The 16,353-nt window shown below is 36.3% G+C and overlaps 1 protein-coding gene across 4 annotated transcripts in view; it reads right to left on the minus strand.

Annotated features, from left to right (window-relative positions):
• spire1 (spire type actin nucleation factor 1) overlaps nt 1–16,353 on the minus strand; it is a 131,585-nt gene that overhangs the window by 113,773 nt on the left and 1,459 nt on the right. The gene's annotated exons all lie outside the window — the stretch shown is intronic.

The raw sequence follows: 16,353 nt of genomic DNA on the forward strand, positions 1-16,353 counted from the left end.
CTGTCCGATAGATGATTTCCACTCCGGTGGGAAGCTTCCCATCAGCAAGGTGAAGTATCATAGCGATGAAGATGGAAAATAAGGTAGGGGCAATAACACATCCCTGCTTGACACCTGATTCCACCTTAAATGGGTCACTTTGGGAGCCGTTGCTGTGCAAGACTGTTGCCATCATGTCATCATGGAGGAGCCGCAGGATGTTCAAAAATTTGTCAGGGCACCCGATTTTTTGGAGGATGGTCCAGAGAGCGCTGCGATTCACTGTGTCGAATGCCTTTGCAAGGTCAATGAATGCCATGTACAGAGGTTGGTTTTGTTCCCTGCATTTTTCTTGGAGCTGTCGAGCAGTGAAGATCATGTCCACTGTTCCTCTGGAGGGGCGGAAGCCATTCTGGGATTCTGGGATAGTGCCCTATATAGTACAGAAACCTTAAAAAAGGTTGGTGTGTGAAATATTATTTGATGCATCTTGTCCATCAAGACAAGTGAAGGACCCTGTAACGGAATGGCCTACCTTGCAGGGTTGTGGTGTAAAGCCAGTTCTAGGCCTTGGTAAGAAAGGCAAAGCCAGGCAAGAGGAGGAGAGATCAGGCAGCTCCATATATGGTAGTGGAATCTGATTGGTTGATGGAATTGGAGGGAGTTGCCTAGCAACACGAGGTAGGCGGCACCAGTGAGACAGTAAGAGTTATTAAAACAGAGAGTTAGTTCAGTCAGGTAGTGGAATTTTGAAGAGAAAGGAAGGAACAGTTTGGGAGCTGTTAGTAAATAACCTCTTTGAGAGAAAATGTTTTAATCGCCTTCAGGGAGAAGGACTAGATATTGTAGAAAGTCTCTAAGGATTAGAGTGTTTATTAGAAAAGCCTCTGGAAGAGAGGTCTGTGAGGTTTTTAAAAGCCTGTTTTGTTCTCTTGCGAGGGAACATAGTTTCTGAAGAAGTCAAGTTAAATAATTATTTTATTTCAAGTAACCAGTCTGTTATTTTCTGTTACCAATACGCAACCTTTTAGTTCAAGTGCAAATAGACATCACAGTTCTGTTTTTATTTCACCTTAAGTTTTTGTGTGTCTTTCTGTTCATCATAGTAAAGAGGTGGCCTGTCTGCTTATTAATCATTACTCCTTAAGTTTCCCTCCATTTTTGGTATAATTGGTCGCAGCAACTGTATATTTAATAAAATTGGTGGCAGCAAACAGCTTCGCCTGTTATAGACTGCATAGACACTTTTTGATAGTATAAGATAATCTATCCAAGCAAAGTTAAGGACTTTCTGTTCTCCCAATGTTGATCAATTAAAATTTATGCAATCTTTTTGCACACCTTAAAAGATGTTTATGTATATTAAACTACTATACCACAGCATATTACTATGTCAACAAAACACACAGTAACTCCAATCACCAAATGGCTTCTGTAAAGACACTCTGCACTCAATTCTCCCCTCCAGCCTGGTGAGCACGCAATTAACTCTGCAGACAAATCACATGAATTGAGCATGAACTAAAGGACATTTTGTTCCATTTTTAGCTGAAACAAATGGAAATAAAAGATCTGCTGTTTTTATATCTACATCCTATGTTTATGTTTGTCTTTTATAATGTACTAGCTGTGCCCGGCCATGCGTTGCTGTGGCGAAGTATGGTGGTATGGGAAATAAAGTATTGAGGAATTGTTGGTAGTTAAGGTAAAGGGTAAAGGTTTTCCCCTGACATTAAGTCCAGTCATGTCTGACTCTGGGGGTTGGTGCTTATCTCCATTTCTAAGCCGAAGAGCCGGCGTTGTCCGTAGACTCCTCCAAGGTCATGTGGCATGACTTCATGGAGCGCACTTACCTTCCCGCTGGAGGAGTACCTATTCATCTACTCTCATTTGCATGTTTTTGAATTTTAGGGTTGGCAAAAGCTGGGGCTAACAGTGGGGGCTCTCTCTGCTGCCCCAATTCAAACCTGTGATATTTCAGTCCAGAAGTTCAGCAGCTCAGCGCTTTAGCACTCTGTGCCATCAGGGGATATTCTTTCCTAAAGCTTGTGAATATACAATATTTCTGATTGGTTTTTTTTGTCTGTTGGAGGCAAGTATGAATGCTGCAATTAGGAAAAATGATTAGGATGTAATGGCCTTGCAGCTTTAAAGCCTGGCTGCTTCCTCCCTGAGTGAATTTTTTGTTGGGAGGTGTTAGTTGGCCCTGACTGTTTTTAGAGTGGTGTTCTTTGCAATATTTTATGTGCTTCTACTGTCTGTGGCCCTCAGAAAACAGAGGATTTGCCAGACTTTGGGGATGGGAATACTTTGTTGGGAGGTGTTAGCTGGTCCTGATTGTTTTTTTTTTTAATTTTATTTTTGTGATTTTTTCCAAAAAAAGGAAAAAAAATTACAATAAAAGTGGGGGGACATTGTGAATTATAGTAAAGTAGGAAATAAAGAATGGGGAATGGGGGGAAAGAGAAAAGGGGGGGGAGAGGAAGAGAAAAAAAGGGGGGAAGGGGGGAGGGTGTTGGGGTTCAGTTGACTTCCATCTTTATCCATATTGACTGTAGTCTATGTAGGGGTCTACCCCAATGGTTTTATTTTCTGTTATAGTTATAGCTTCCCTATACTTGGTGACTTTCTTGTTTTCTTCCCTGGATGTTCTATGTATATATTATTTTAAAGTTCTTTTCTTTTATAAGAAAATTTAATAGTGGTTGCCAGTCGGTACTTTTCTTTGGTAATCCTTGTTGTTTAATTAATAAGTACATTAGTCTATCCATATTCTTTATTTCCATTAGTTTTATGGTCCTGATTGTTTAGTGTCTGGAATTCCCGTTTTTCAGAGTGTTGTTCTTTATTTAAATGTTCTGATTTTAGAGACTGTATTGTTCTGTTTTATTATACCACAGTAATTTTTATAAATTCTGATTTTAGTATTTTTGAATACTTGGAGCCAGATGGTATTCATTTTCACGGTTCACAGCAACACAATAATAATAATAATAATAATAATAATAATAATAATAATAATAATAATAATAATAATGACTTTGGTAATACACTCTGCTTCACTCCCTTCTCAGTTTCCTTTCTGGAAGAATCCTTTCTTGGCAGGTGTTAGCTGGCCCTAATTGTTTCCTTTGTGGAATTCCCAATTTCCCTGCTTTCAGAGTGTTGCTCTTTATTTACTGTCCTGGTTTTAGAGATTATATTGTTCTGTATTATTCTACCACAGTAATTATTTCATATTACAGTAGAATCTTACTTATCCAACATTAGCTTATCCAATGTTCTGGATTATCCAACGCAGTCTGCCTTTTAGTAGTCAATGTTTTAGTAGTCAGTGTTTTAAATTCATTGTGATATTTTGGTGGTAAATTTGTAAATACAGTAATTACTACATAGCATTACTGCGCATGGAACTTTCTGTCAAATTTGTTGTATAACATGATGTTTTGGTGCTTAGTTTGTATAATGATTACCTAATTTGATGTTTAATCGGCTTTTCCTGAATTCCTTCTTATTATCCAACATATTCACTTATCCAACGTTCTGCCGGGATGTTTATGTTGGATAAGTGAGACTGTACTGTATATTTATAATCTTATATTATCTGCTTAGAACTGGATTATATGAGGCCCCTTCTACACAGCTGGATAAAATGCACACTGAAGTGGATTATATGGTAGTGTGGACTCAAGATAATCCAGTTCAAAGAAGATAATATAAGATTATAAATGGGTTATATAGCTGTGTGAAAGGGCCTTGAGTCTACACTGCCATATAATCCAGTTAAAATCTGATAATCTGTATTTTATAGGAAGTGGGGAAGAGGCCTAAGTGAGGCCTAACTCTGCCTGTGCCCTGGGCTGAGTGGGTTGCTAGGAAACCAAGTGGGCAGAGATTAGCCTTCTAACTGTCAGCAATTGGATAAAAACAATGATTCCTCTCCCTCTAATTAGGACTTTATTTTTCTTTTCTTTTTGTTGTATGAATGTAGAGGTGTGGATGAGGGGTTGTGCTGCCAAGTTTAGTGTTTCTGGGATGTGTAGTTTTGTTGTTTTGTCCTAGGCCGAAATTTCATTACCCTTTTATATATATATAGATGTTCTTATTTCATGTTATTTTTCTTCAATAAAACTATTTTTAAAAGTTTTAAAATTTAAAATTAAAGTGCAAAATACAAAAGTAAATTATCATTTTATAAAAAAAACGCTACAAGAAAATATGAAGCTTGTAGCATCAGAGTCTCTGTCTAGCCTCAAACAGCTGTAATTATGGTTTTAAGATTAAGCTCTGTAATGTCTAAAAGTGCTATAGTCTGCTCTTTAACAACTTACAGTAGAAAAGCTCTTGACGATGTTTGACTGACTTTTAAAAGCTGTATGAGAGTTGTTTGTGTGGGTAAGGATTCACATGACCAACTGCTTTGTCAAACAAAGCAAATTCCTTAGTAATTCTTCTACATATAGAAAACAACACCCCAGTGACAAATGATAATAGTTTGACATGCTACTGTCTTTGTTGAGGGACTGGTGTTGGGATATCCACACCATGCGATCCCCTACTGCAGCGTGGAGTAAGGCAGTTATTAGAGTTACCATACAAATTTTCTTCAATAGGATAATCAATGTTGATAGAGATTCTAATATATATTAAAGGTGTCCAATATGTAATGAAATATATAAAGTATACCCTCTCTCCAATAGTGTCTATCTGACTCCAACACAAGCCCTTTAAATAATGCTATCCATTTCTGGTTTTCTCAATTTTTTCTCTTCTTGAATTACCCATGAGCTGTAATTAATATCATGTCAGCAATTAGCAGGCTACACACATTTCCCACTCCCTCTGCCAAAGCAAGGGCATTTCATCTTCAATTATGCTGGTAGCATCACAGGATAGTTTTACACAAATAAACATAATTCCAAACAAAGAGTATCTTGGCAACATTTTGATTTCTTACTGTAAGGAGAACATATAACTAGGAAAGGCTGGAGTAATTAGATTCTGCTTGAACTTACTGGGAAGGGCACAATTCCAGCCCCTCCTCTCTCCACTACTGAAGAGTGACAACTCAGTTGGATGCAATAGAAGTAAGCTGAGGAGGAGAAATCAACTACAACATATTAAAAGCATCTGAAAAGTGGGACAGAGGATAAATAGAAAAATAAATGGGACCATCCCTGCCAAATTGGGACAGTTGGAGGATATTCTGATTACAAATTATGCATTTTACTATCTTTTCATGGCAGAACTTTTTTTCTCTATCACATGCAAAATCTAATTAATTATTTTACACTCAAACCTAAAAACTTAATTCATCCCCAGCACTGACACTATCAACTGCTTTTCACAATTCCTACAAAAATAGGCTAATATTCCAATGTAGAATTATCTTTGTTATTGTGTAAGCCTTTGCTGAATTGGTTTTTACACTCACCATTGGATAGGAATCAACCTACTCTACCTCTCCCAGTTATTTTGATGAAGATTATCTGGCACTTAAAAATAATGTGTGGGCCCTGGTATTTTATGGGAGGAATGCACTGAATCAAATTAATTAAAATGTTACATAAATCACCCAGCGGATAGGATATTTTAAAATCAAGTTATCCATTTAGAATGAACCCATTTCCTAAACAGAAATGCCCACTAAGTACTGTAGTCTACACAATCATTACAACATAACATCTAAAATTAGCCCATAATTGATACAGAAATAATTCAATTTTCTTCCCATGCAGTCTAAATGTTTTCTGCACTACAGTAGTCTAACTTTCTGTGCACAAAGGTTGGCCAGTATAAAAATAAGACACTTGTTTCTCTCTTTTTCTTTGTATACATACAAATAATTGAACAATTAAAAAGGAAGAACATAAGAGTCAGAGCTTTCCAAAATGATTAAGAACACTTTCTATCTACTGAACCCTATCCCAGGGCTACCAAGAAGGATAGAACTCTGTCTCCAGAGAAGCTCCTTGGGAAATTATTGTTATTATTATTATTATTATTTATTCATTTCTATCCTACTTTTCTCCTGTGAGTGGGATTCAAAGCGGCATACAACATGAAATACTTGAAAGAAACCATTATCTATATTATCGTGTCTCAATCATGGATCTATCTAGCTACAGGGAAAGGAATTTTCCACCAGTCTCTAAATTCTGTGCACTGCAGTAAATAAAAATTTCAGCTGATCATTTAGAAAGTTCTAAATGGGAATAATTTCCAATATCCCTCACTCTACAATGCCAGAATTTTTTAGACTGAAGAAAAAAATAATCAGGGACACATAATTCTTGTTTGAGGGGGCAATGCCCAACTTTTGCCCCCAAATATTGCCACACACATTCTTTACCTCCATTCATTCTTCCCTACCACAACTGGATCTGCTCTACTCTTTTTATGTATACATGCACATGGCTGCTATGCAATCTTTAGAATATGTTAAGAAAAATCAAAATATGATTACTTTATAACTATTTTCTTATTGCTTTTATTTTTATAAGGAAAAACAGTTCTGCAAGACAAATAAATAATAAAACCATCAAATTATATTTTTCCTTAGATACAAAAATATTACGGCATGTATTTTTCTTTAAATAAATCTATTTAATATGTTTACATTTATTCTAAGATATTAAAAAGATCTAACTTTATAACTCCTGCACAAGTAAAGTAAAAACAGTAATATTTTGGCGACACCTAATCTGATCCCTGGAATTCAATTCAGGGTCAACTATTCTTTCTCAGTACTATGTGCTCTATAACAACAAAACAAGTTGGAACATTTCAGCAATTAATCATCACTAAACACCACATAAATTTATCAACAAAAACTCTATAAATCTGTGCACTTCTCCCCTCAAGGCAAAAAAAATCATTATCTTTAAAGTCAGGCTAAAGAAAGAAAGTACTTTCAGATGGTTTATTTAAGAATTATAATGTACATTGAAGTTGACTGAAAAAACATTACAGAAATAACAGCTCTGTGCAGCTACTCAAATCACATTTTTCCATTGCTGAAAATTACCAAATAGCTGTTTTCACAGTGGTGGATTGAAGGAACTAAAGCAAGGGTTTTAAAGCTGTGGCCCATGGACTCTGGGAGACTGTTACTTTCAAAACTATAATGTGTAAAAATTAATGTAAAACTGTGTTATTAAGGTATTATTTCTTTCTAAACAAATGTAGGTTTGTCATGGGATGTGAACATAAAATTATCAACACAAACATGGTATGAACAGAGGAGATGCCCAGGTACTCAATTCTTAAAAGGTTTCTCATAAACTTACATCTAACATACAGGAAAAACTAATAGCAAATTAGTTTAATGCAGAGTTCTCAAAATTGTCCAAAATAATGTTTTTTAGTATCTTAAGTACTTTTACCTAACACTTTCTGGTTCAAATACTATGGCCCTAAAATCCCATGAACATCCAACTAAACTACTCTTTATTTACAAGCATCCCTCAGTTAACAACACAAAGAAGCTCCATTTCTTTTCTTGTCTCTTTTCTATTTGGAGATTGTATTTCCAGTGATGCATTGGGAAGGTGGTAAACAAGGGCTGGCAACAGACAGATTTTCAGTGCCAATGTGCAGCAGTGTGCTCTACAGTAAATAACACAATAAAGCTTGACCTCAGTCAGAATGGGATTCTTCTCTCTGTGATCACATGGAAGCTCTGTGTGCCTGTCTACAACAGGCAACAGAAACAGCAGCTGCCTTCAGAACCACTTATGGACCATGTGTGAAAAGCAAAATTGAAAGTAAAGGAGAAAGCAAATCAGTTTGTCTCACCAGCTAACCTTGCATCTTAATCCGTAAGTTTTACCACCAAACTGGAAATCAGGTTGTAGAAAGAAAAAAATATCCTGGAATATATTTTGGAGATTTCAAGTGGTTTCTAGAAGATTCAAAATGTTTTTGTTTACTTCTGTAAGTCTTATTTGATCTGGATGTTTCATTTCACATGTGCATAATTTTAATTTTGAATAAAAACATTTGCTGAAATATGCTGAATTGTTCTTTGTTTTTGTGGTATAGGAACCTTTCCATGTTATTTCTGCCTCCGATAGGAATGTTTCTATTAAGAAAGTCATGCCCAGGAAGACATCAATTTCACTTACTGAGGTATACCTGTACTCTTATACAGTAGAGTCTCACTTATCCAACGTTCTGGATTATCCAACACATTTTTGTAGTCAATGTTTTCAATATATCATGATATTTTGGTGCTAAATTCATAAATACAGTAATTACTACATAGCATTACTGCGCATTGAACTACCTTTTCTGCCAAATTTGTTGTCTAACATGATGTTTTGGTGCTTCATTTGTAAAATCATAACCTAATTTGATGTTTAATAGGCTTTTCCTTAATGCCTCCTTATTATCCAACATATTCGCTTATCCAACATTCTGCCGGCCCGTTTATGTTGGATAAGTTTTGTATTTTTGTACTTTTGTTTTGTATTGTTATATTGTGTGTTGAGGCCTTGGCCTTTGTAAGCCGCATCGAGTCCTTCGGGAGATGCTAGCGGGGTACAAATAAAGTTTAATAATAATAATAATAATAATAATAATAATAATAATAATAATAAGTGAGACTCTACTGTACCAGGAAAATGAACAAACTGTATCAAGGGAAATAGAGATATAATACCCACTCTCATAATATGTTTATAGATTCTTCATAAATGGGTTCAAAAGCAAAAAAATAAATTAAAAATTGAGCTAGCCCTAACCAGTGAACAAATTATAGATTAATGCAGAAACGCTTAATTATTCAGACTTAATGTTTTATCTCCTGTGGCAATCAAGACAGAAAGTAGCCTAAAAGTAGAAAAGAAACAACACTGATTTGGTGAAGTTCTATTGAAAAGCTTTAGTTGACATAGCTGTAATCATTCATAAACATGTTGGCCTATATCCAACAGTAACCTAGCATAACTTCTTTTCCTGTTGTGATGCTGTCCTAACACACAGTTTTCCAAAGAAGGTTGGAGAATGAAGAGGGAGATCATCACTTCCATTTCCACTGGATGCCATTGCCCCACCAACAGACAACCTGGATTACTGCTCATTGCAAGAACTATTAAGTTCTGCTTTATTTTCATCACATCTTGAGTTGCATGGCTGAAACAATTAATTATCAGTAATACAGTATTGATATTAAAAATAGCATACTCAATGGCATGTTGACTTTTTTGTTCCTTTTCGTGCAGAACTACTGTAAAAGTAAACAATGGTTGTACTCTACACCTTGGAACACCACAGCCCTATGGTATTTTTACAACACTAAATACTGTTGGATTTTAATGCAAGGTAATTATTTACAAAAAGAGTAACAATATAACTCAAGCCACTGGAACAACTTGCTCTTCAGGCACACTGATATGGTACATTCTTCTTTTGTACAACCTCTCTGCTTGAAGTCAAAATTATAAAAGATGATGTGGGGAAGGCCAACACAAATGATGCTACTATCTTATGGATAGTTTCCTCCTGCTGCTGCTTTTCTCTTCTGTTTTCATCTATTAACACACACTATTGGTATATACCCTTATCACCTAAGAGAATACTACCACTTTTTAGAGCAGGTGGGAATTGTACAGGCCATATGTACGCCTTGCACCCCGCCCCCAGATCCAATGATTGAAATTTTTGAGGTAGAGAGAAAAAATGTGTTTTCTTCTGAGGAGAGAATCAAGAGACTCAATTTGCACCTCAACCCTTCCCAAAAGTGTCTGGACATTTACTCTTTATATTACTATCTACTTCACATTCTGGCAATTAATCTACTGCTATATTTGCACACCTTTGACTTTGCACATTTTAGCATGGATTTCAGATGAAGAGGTAGAGAACAGGATGGTATCATTTCTTCCTTTTGAGACTAAAACCTAGTCAAAACAGTAGATTGAGGAAGAATGCTAAAACAGGTTAGTCGGATACGTGCTATTCCATTTCAAGGTTCAACTCACTACCAGTACATATGGAAATACACTATTCCATATCATCTTTCGTTTTGGGTCCCATTGTTTATTTTCCTCCCTATCAATCATATTAGAACACAGCCTATCTATGTATGTGTATGATCTTCAATTGTTTTGTTTAACATGATTTGTTTCTGGAACATTATGATCCGATAGAAATAGTCTTTTCTAGAGAAAGAGCATCATCTAATTATCAGAATTCCTTCCAACAATGCAAACACATACAAACATGTGTTTTATTACCTCTCCCCCTGCCTTTTCCATTTAGTGAATGAAAGTTTACCAAGTTAGAATGAATAGTTAATAATGTCCATATCTGTTTACTTGGTGCTGGAGTCCTGTTTTGTAAATAGTACTGAATACATAGAATATATTCACAAATAATTTCATTAGGGCAGGCAATGTTAAACAAAGTTTGCTAGTATTTAGTGATTCATGATCTAGATTAATGTTTGAATGTAGTGTTGGGCGAGATGAGGGCCTATAGATTGAAGTTGAAACCTATTAAGACAGATTTACTGTGTAAGTGGCTTCTAGTTCTGAAAATAATGGGAACACGTGGAGTTGGGCTAACCAGAAGTAAAAGGTTCACAGTTTTACAGAATTTCTAGTTCTTCTGTTGTAACTGTAGATTATTAGTACAGTATTTATTAGTGTTGTGGACTGCCATCAAGTTGACTTTGATTTATGGTGATCCTATGAATGAAAGGCCTCCAAGTCACCCTATCCTCAACACTATTGAGTCAATAGCCCTGCTCAGGTTTTGGAGACTCAGGGCAGGAGTCTCCTTGGTCTAACCACCTGGAATGTGGTCTCTTCCTCTTTTCCTACTGCCTTCTATCTTAGTAAGATAATCTTACCAAGCATGATTGTTTTTTCTAATAAGACATGTCTTCTTATGATATGCAAACATACAAGAGTCTGATCTTGACTTCTAGTAAGAGTTCAGTCTTGACTTACTTGAAGGCCTATTTATTTGTCTTTTTAATAGGCTATGATATGGTGAAGTGTGTTAAAGCGCTGAGCTACTGAACTTGCAGACCGAAAGGTCCCAGGTTCAAATCCTGGGAGCAGCTTGAGCGCCCGCTGTTAGCTCAAGCTCCTGCCAACCTAGCAGTTCGAAAACATGCCAATATGAGTAGATCAATAGGTACCGCTCTGGCGGGAAGGTAATGGCGCTCCATGCAGTCATGCCGGCCACATGACCTTGGAGGTGTCTACGGACAATGCTGGCTCTTCGGCTTAGAAATGGAGATGAGCACCAACTCCCAGAGTCAGACATGACTGGACTTAACGTCAGGGGAAACCTTTACCTTTACCTATGATATCCATAGAACCATCTGATACCACAGAACTAGCTAATACAATTTATCTATACTATCAACTTATACCAACTATTACTTAATTTTGAATAGCGATAGCCTAGAAATTGAGATTCACACACTGATAACTTCAAGACAAGCTTATTGTGTATCATTAAAACTGATTATTTAACAAGAGGTAGTGCATAATGCAATGTCTAGTGGACTACCTTACTGCACATATCACATCTGTACTGAAGTCTATAGTAACTGTCAGAGGGCTACCACATTAAGTTTCAGGTACTGGTATCAGCATGTCAAGCTCTATACAACTGACCAGATTATTTCAAAAAAACTTTTGTCTATGCGTCTTTTACTTCAAGTGCTGGTATTAGCGTACAAAATAAACAATTCAAAACTGGGTAGTTTCAATCCTATGCCTGTCCTGATTCAACGCAACATATGCCCAAGAGTGTGCATACTTAGCTTGAGAAAGCAATAAAGATCCAAGCCAGTCCTGGGTCACATAAAGAAGATCCAGAAGAATAAATGAGTAGTGAAAGTAGTCCAGGGCCTAAGAACTAAAATCTACTATAGTCAAAAGCCAAGTGGAGAATAATCGAAGAGGTAAATGTGGTATGTAAAACAAAATCCAGGAGATTGGACATCTGCAATACCAATGATAATGGAAGTGCTGTTATGCAGCACAGAGAAAGCCTCAACTGTGCTGTTTTATAGCTAGATATAACTCAACATAGCTGGTCTTATTATCCTGGTATTTTCCTTTTAAGAGAGGCCACACCTTAGCCTGCATTTTTATTGATATAATTTTACCTCATAGCTGTACTCCAAAGGAAGGACTCAGCTTTCAATTCTTTTCCCTCAAATTAGCATTTCATGATCCAAACTCCACTTCCAGGAACAACTGGACCATGTGAGGTGCCCCTGCTTCCAGTATCCTCTGGTCCTGATATGACAATGCAAGCACTGTTTTCCTTGCTATGATCTCCAGATTTTCATTTGCTGATATATGGAAATGGATCTGCTGTGGCATCTACTTTTTCGAAATGCCTGCTTTCTGCGGTGTATCAGCTAGCACATTTGATGCATTTATCGTAAACATTTTTAAACTTAACATTCTTGAAACCATAAGCTAGAAGTCTTGTATTTTATTCCTTTCTTGTTCCCAATGGTTCTGATACATCCATACTAAGAACCAGCTATGGCTCTGGATGGAATTGACCTTCTTCACAAGAAATAAAAATAGCATCCTTTCATTTTGATGCAGCCTGGTTGCACAGCATGGTGAAGGTACATATCTATATCTATTCTGTTGCTTCTGTACAGAGATTTTCCTTGTTACTTCAGGGAAGATTATGCCAAAGCTCAAGGGAATAAATTAGGAGCTCTTTTTATCTAATGAAAATATGCTAAGCTACAAGATTCACATACATATCTTAGATGTGTGTGTCAATAATTTATTTTAATGAGTTTATACAGTTTTACAGAGACTTGCTGGTAATTTCAGCTTTTACTGTTGCATTAAAACATTTATTATTGTTCAAAATATATGATAGTAACAGATCGGTCCAAAGATAAGGCTTTTCCCCTTAGTGATGTTGCAATGTTTTAAAGAGATTAATAAAGGATAATATGCGCCGTAAATGTAAATATGAATATTGCTGAATTCCACATCAACCAAGAGAATATCTGCCCTGAGCTTTAGCCAAGTGGCATCAGCATTATAGATACTGCAGCACTAGGCAATCAAATGCAGCACAGTAAGCACTAAATTATAAAACATGGCATATGAAGGACCACTTCTAGCGCACCATAAGCAGTGGAGGTTAATGGATTGCATGTCACTAGGGTGATGAATCACTTCTAGATTTTAGTTTGAATGTTAAGGAAAGTCTAGATATAACAATAAAAGAAGGATACAGGCAAGGGAACCTAACTTTTACATGTCTATACCTTTGCTTTCCATTACGCTTTCTCAAGATGGTTTGAAGAAATATGTCTGGAAAGGTGCTGCAGACAGATAAGCAGCTAGGAAGGAGAACATTTTCTACTTCTCATTTCTATATTCTTTTTGCTCTTAAATTGAACCCACTCCATCACCATTTTAGGGATAAGTCTCCCAATGAGATTACTTCCAGAGAAAGAAGGAAAAGCCATTTCACCAAAGCTATGACAAATGAGTCTTACAAATAAGTATCTACAGATTCAATCCCCCATGGCTTGACAGTATTTTTTTTAATCCAGAAGATAAACTTTGGTTCTGCCATTTTATATAAGGGATGCCATTTTACTACAGCATCATATATAATGGGACTTCAGCATCCATATATTCTGGTATCCAGAAACCAAGGTCCAGTATATACCAAAGGACTCACTGAACGCAAAAACCTTGTTAAGGCGTCTATTGTCTGGGATATCAGTAGCCTTAGCCAGGACTGAAGAATCTGTATCCCTCAAAATATCTTGTCACAGAACTCCCATTATCCTGGGCCATAGGTTATGCTAATACAGACTAAAGGGATTCCAAATTGAGGCACATTTGGAGGACAATGTTATTTCTCACTATAAAATTTAACAGACCCCTATTATGTCTTTTCAAATTCTAACTCCTTGTAGCAATTTTTAAATTGTATATTACTCAAAAGTAACAGGATATTATTAGTTCTGGATATTCCTTTTTTCTTGAAGAGATTGAAGGATTACTGAGGAACCTAATCTTTTCAGCAAAGTTGCATAATGCCAAGAAAACTAGTGGCATGCACATTTCTTTCTATATTTTACATTATGCTTACTTGTTTGAATTACATTTTATGGATACAGATTATGAGCATCACTTTCATTTTATTAATGATACCTATAATTAAGAGGGATCATAAATACATAAATAATATACATTCAGATACAGTGCACTCTTAAATGTAGGCTAACAAATGAGTCTTCAAGATGCCTATCATACATTGCTTTTCCTAGTTGTTTTGGGATAAAAACAAGACTAGAAGGTGTCTAGACCTAATGTTTGGCATGTAGAAATTAACCATAATGACATTCAATTAGAAAACCACAATACTCTATTCACAAGTTCTCTGTTCCCCAGCCAATAAATGCAAAAGAAGCAACTGGCTTCTGAATGAGAGTTATGAAGGGCCCAACGTGAAAAGAAAGACAGATGCTAAACACCACAGTTCTCTGTAAAACAACAGATTAAGCAAATTTCTTATCCTGCCCTTTAATTTGATTTTCAAATTCAATTGCCCTGTGAAGTCTCTATGTTACCTCGCATTCTATCATATCCACGTTTGTTTCAGAACACATTGTTTGTCACTTTATTATGACACTTTATTGATAGTTTAGTGCTAGAATGAGTTTATGTTGAGCTGGCTTAGAGTTTCGGAAACTGACGCGGTTGTTAAAATTATGATTGAGGCAACTAATTTAATCAGAGGTATTTGAAAGCACATGCTATGAACATACAACAGTAAAATATTATATTATTATGTTACTCACACAAACAAAATGGGCATTTCAATAACAATCTTGAAATTGTAAGCCTGAGGGCAGGGAGCTGTTTTTTCCTGTTCTTTTTCTTGTATAGTGATGCCGCTATATAAATCAATAACAATAATATATGTAATTGCCAAATCCGCTTAAGATGATGTACGGAAGCATACACTTTCACAGTACAAGAATTCACGGTGTCATATTTTCCTTCCTGCGTTTGTTATGCCATTTAATTAATTTGATATTCCCATTTACTAATAACTACAAGTACAACACTGATTGATACAGATCAGAACAAGCTTTTCCACCTGCATGTTTTCCATGAACTCTGTGAGAAGCAGATAAACGACTGCAGAACAGACCTAAATCCCACTCATACCAGCAGAATTTATTCCCAAAGAATTTAATTTAGGATTAAAGCCTTTGTTTTGGATAAACACACACACACAAAACAAAGGCACAAAGCCAAGCGACACTAAAACCTCCTGCGAACAGCATGCCCGGCCTCTGACAGATGCTCTCTTTGTTTTGCTTTGCGGTGCCCTCCCCCAGCATCATGCTGACCTACATGAGCAGCTCTGCATCATTTTCCTTTCGACAGGCTTTCTCTGAGCAGAAGCAGCAAAAATAAAAACTGGCTTAAAGAGGCAGAGATTGGGGTAAATGCAGACAGACATGCACACATATTCTCATTGTCTGATGCTATCTCTCAAGTTCAATGCACACATGTAAATAGCTGCATTAAGTATGGAAATGCAGCAGCACAAATCAAGGCATTTGAAGCCAGGTTAAAGAAACTGCCCTTGCAGGATCAAGGAACTGCCTGCCTATATTTGCATCAGCAATAATACAATAAATACTGTGTGTGTATATATGAATATACGGTGTGTATATATATCTAAATAGATACATGTATGTATTTATGTATGTATTTAGCAATGTGTGAGCATTAATAAAGGATAATATGCTCTGTAAATACAAGCATGAATAATGAGTGAGCATGTGTATAATATATGTGTATGTATATGTATATGCCAATTTGATGAAACCTCTTTAAGTCAAACTGAAAAACAAATATCACATGCAGCAGTTAAGGAAGGGATGATGCCAAGCTCTCCAAATAACCCATTTCTTCAATCTTAAGAAGCACTTTCATTTCATATAAACATCTCTAAAAATAGGGTGCATCTTAGAATTGAAGGTGCTTTTCATATATGTGTGTGTGTGTGTGTGTGTGTGTATGTATGTATATCTTTTTCTGTTGGTGGTACTGAATTAGTGTGCATCTTACAAAGCAGGACATCTTACAATTGAAGAAATATGGGAGCAGTTCAGGAAAAGGAGATGTAAACAAGATGGAACAGAGGTGTTTTTGTAAGAGTGATTCTGCAGGGAGGGGACATCCTCATCTTGAGGCAAAGGAGGGAGTCCATGTTTAGACAGTCAGCCCTCTTTATTCACAGATTCTACAATTCACGGCTTGAAAATCTTCCAATTATTCATACCACTGGCCCTCCATATCCACAGATTCTTCATCCATGGATCTCAGCATCCATGAC

The sequence above is a fragment of the Anolis carolinensis genome, chromosome 4, assembly GCF_035594765.1.
Source record: "Anolis carolinensis isolate JA03-04 chromosome 4, rAnoCar3.1.pri, whole genome shotgun sequence".
Lineage (NCBI taxonomy): Eukaryota > Metazoa > Chordata > Lepidosauria > Squamata > Dactyloidae > Anolis > Anolis carolinensis.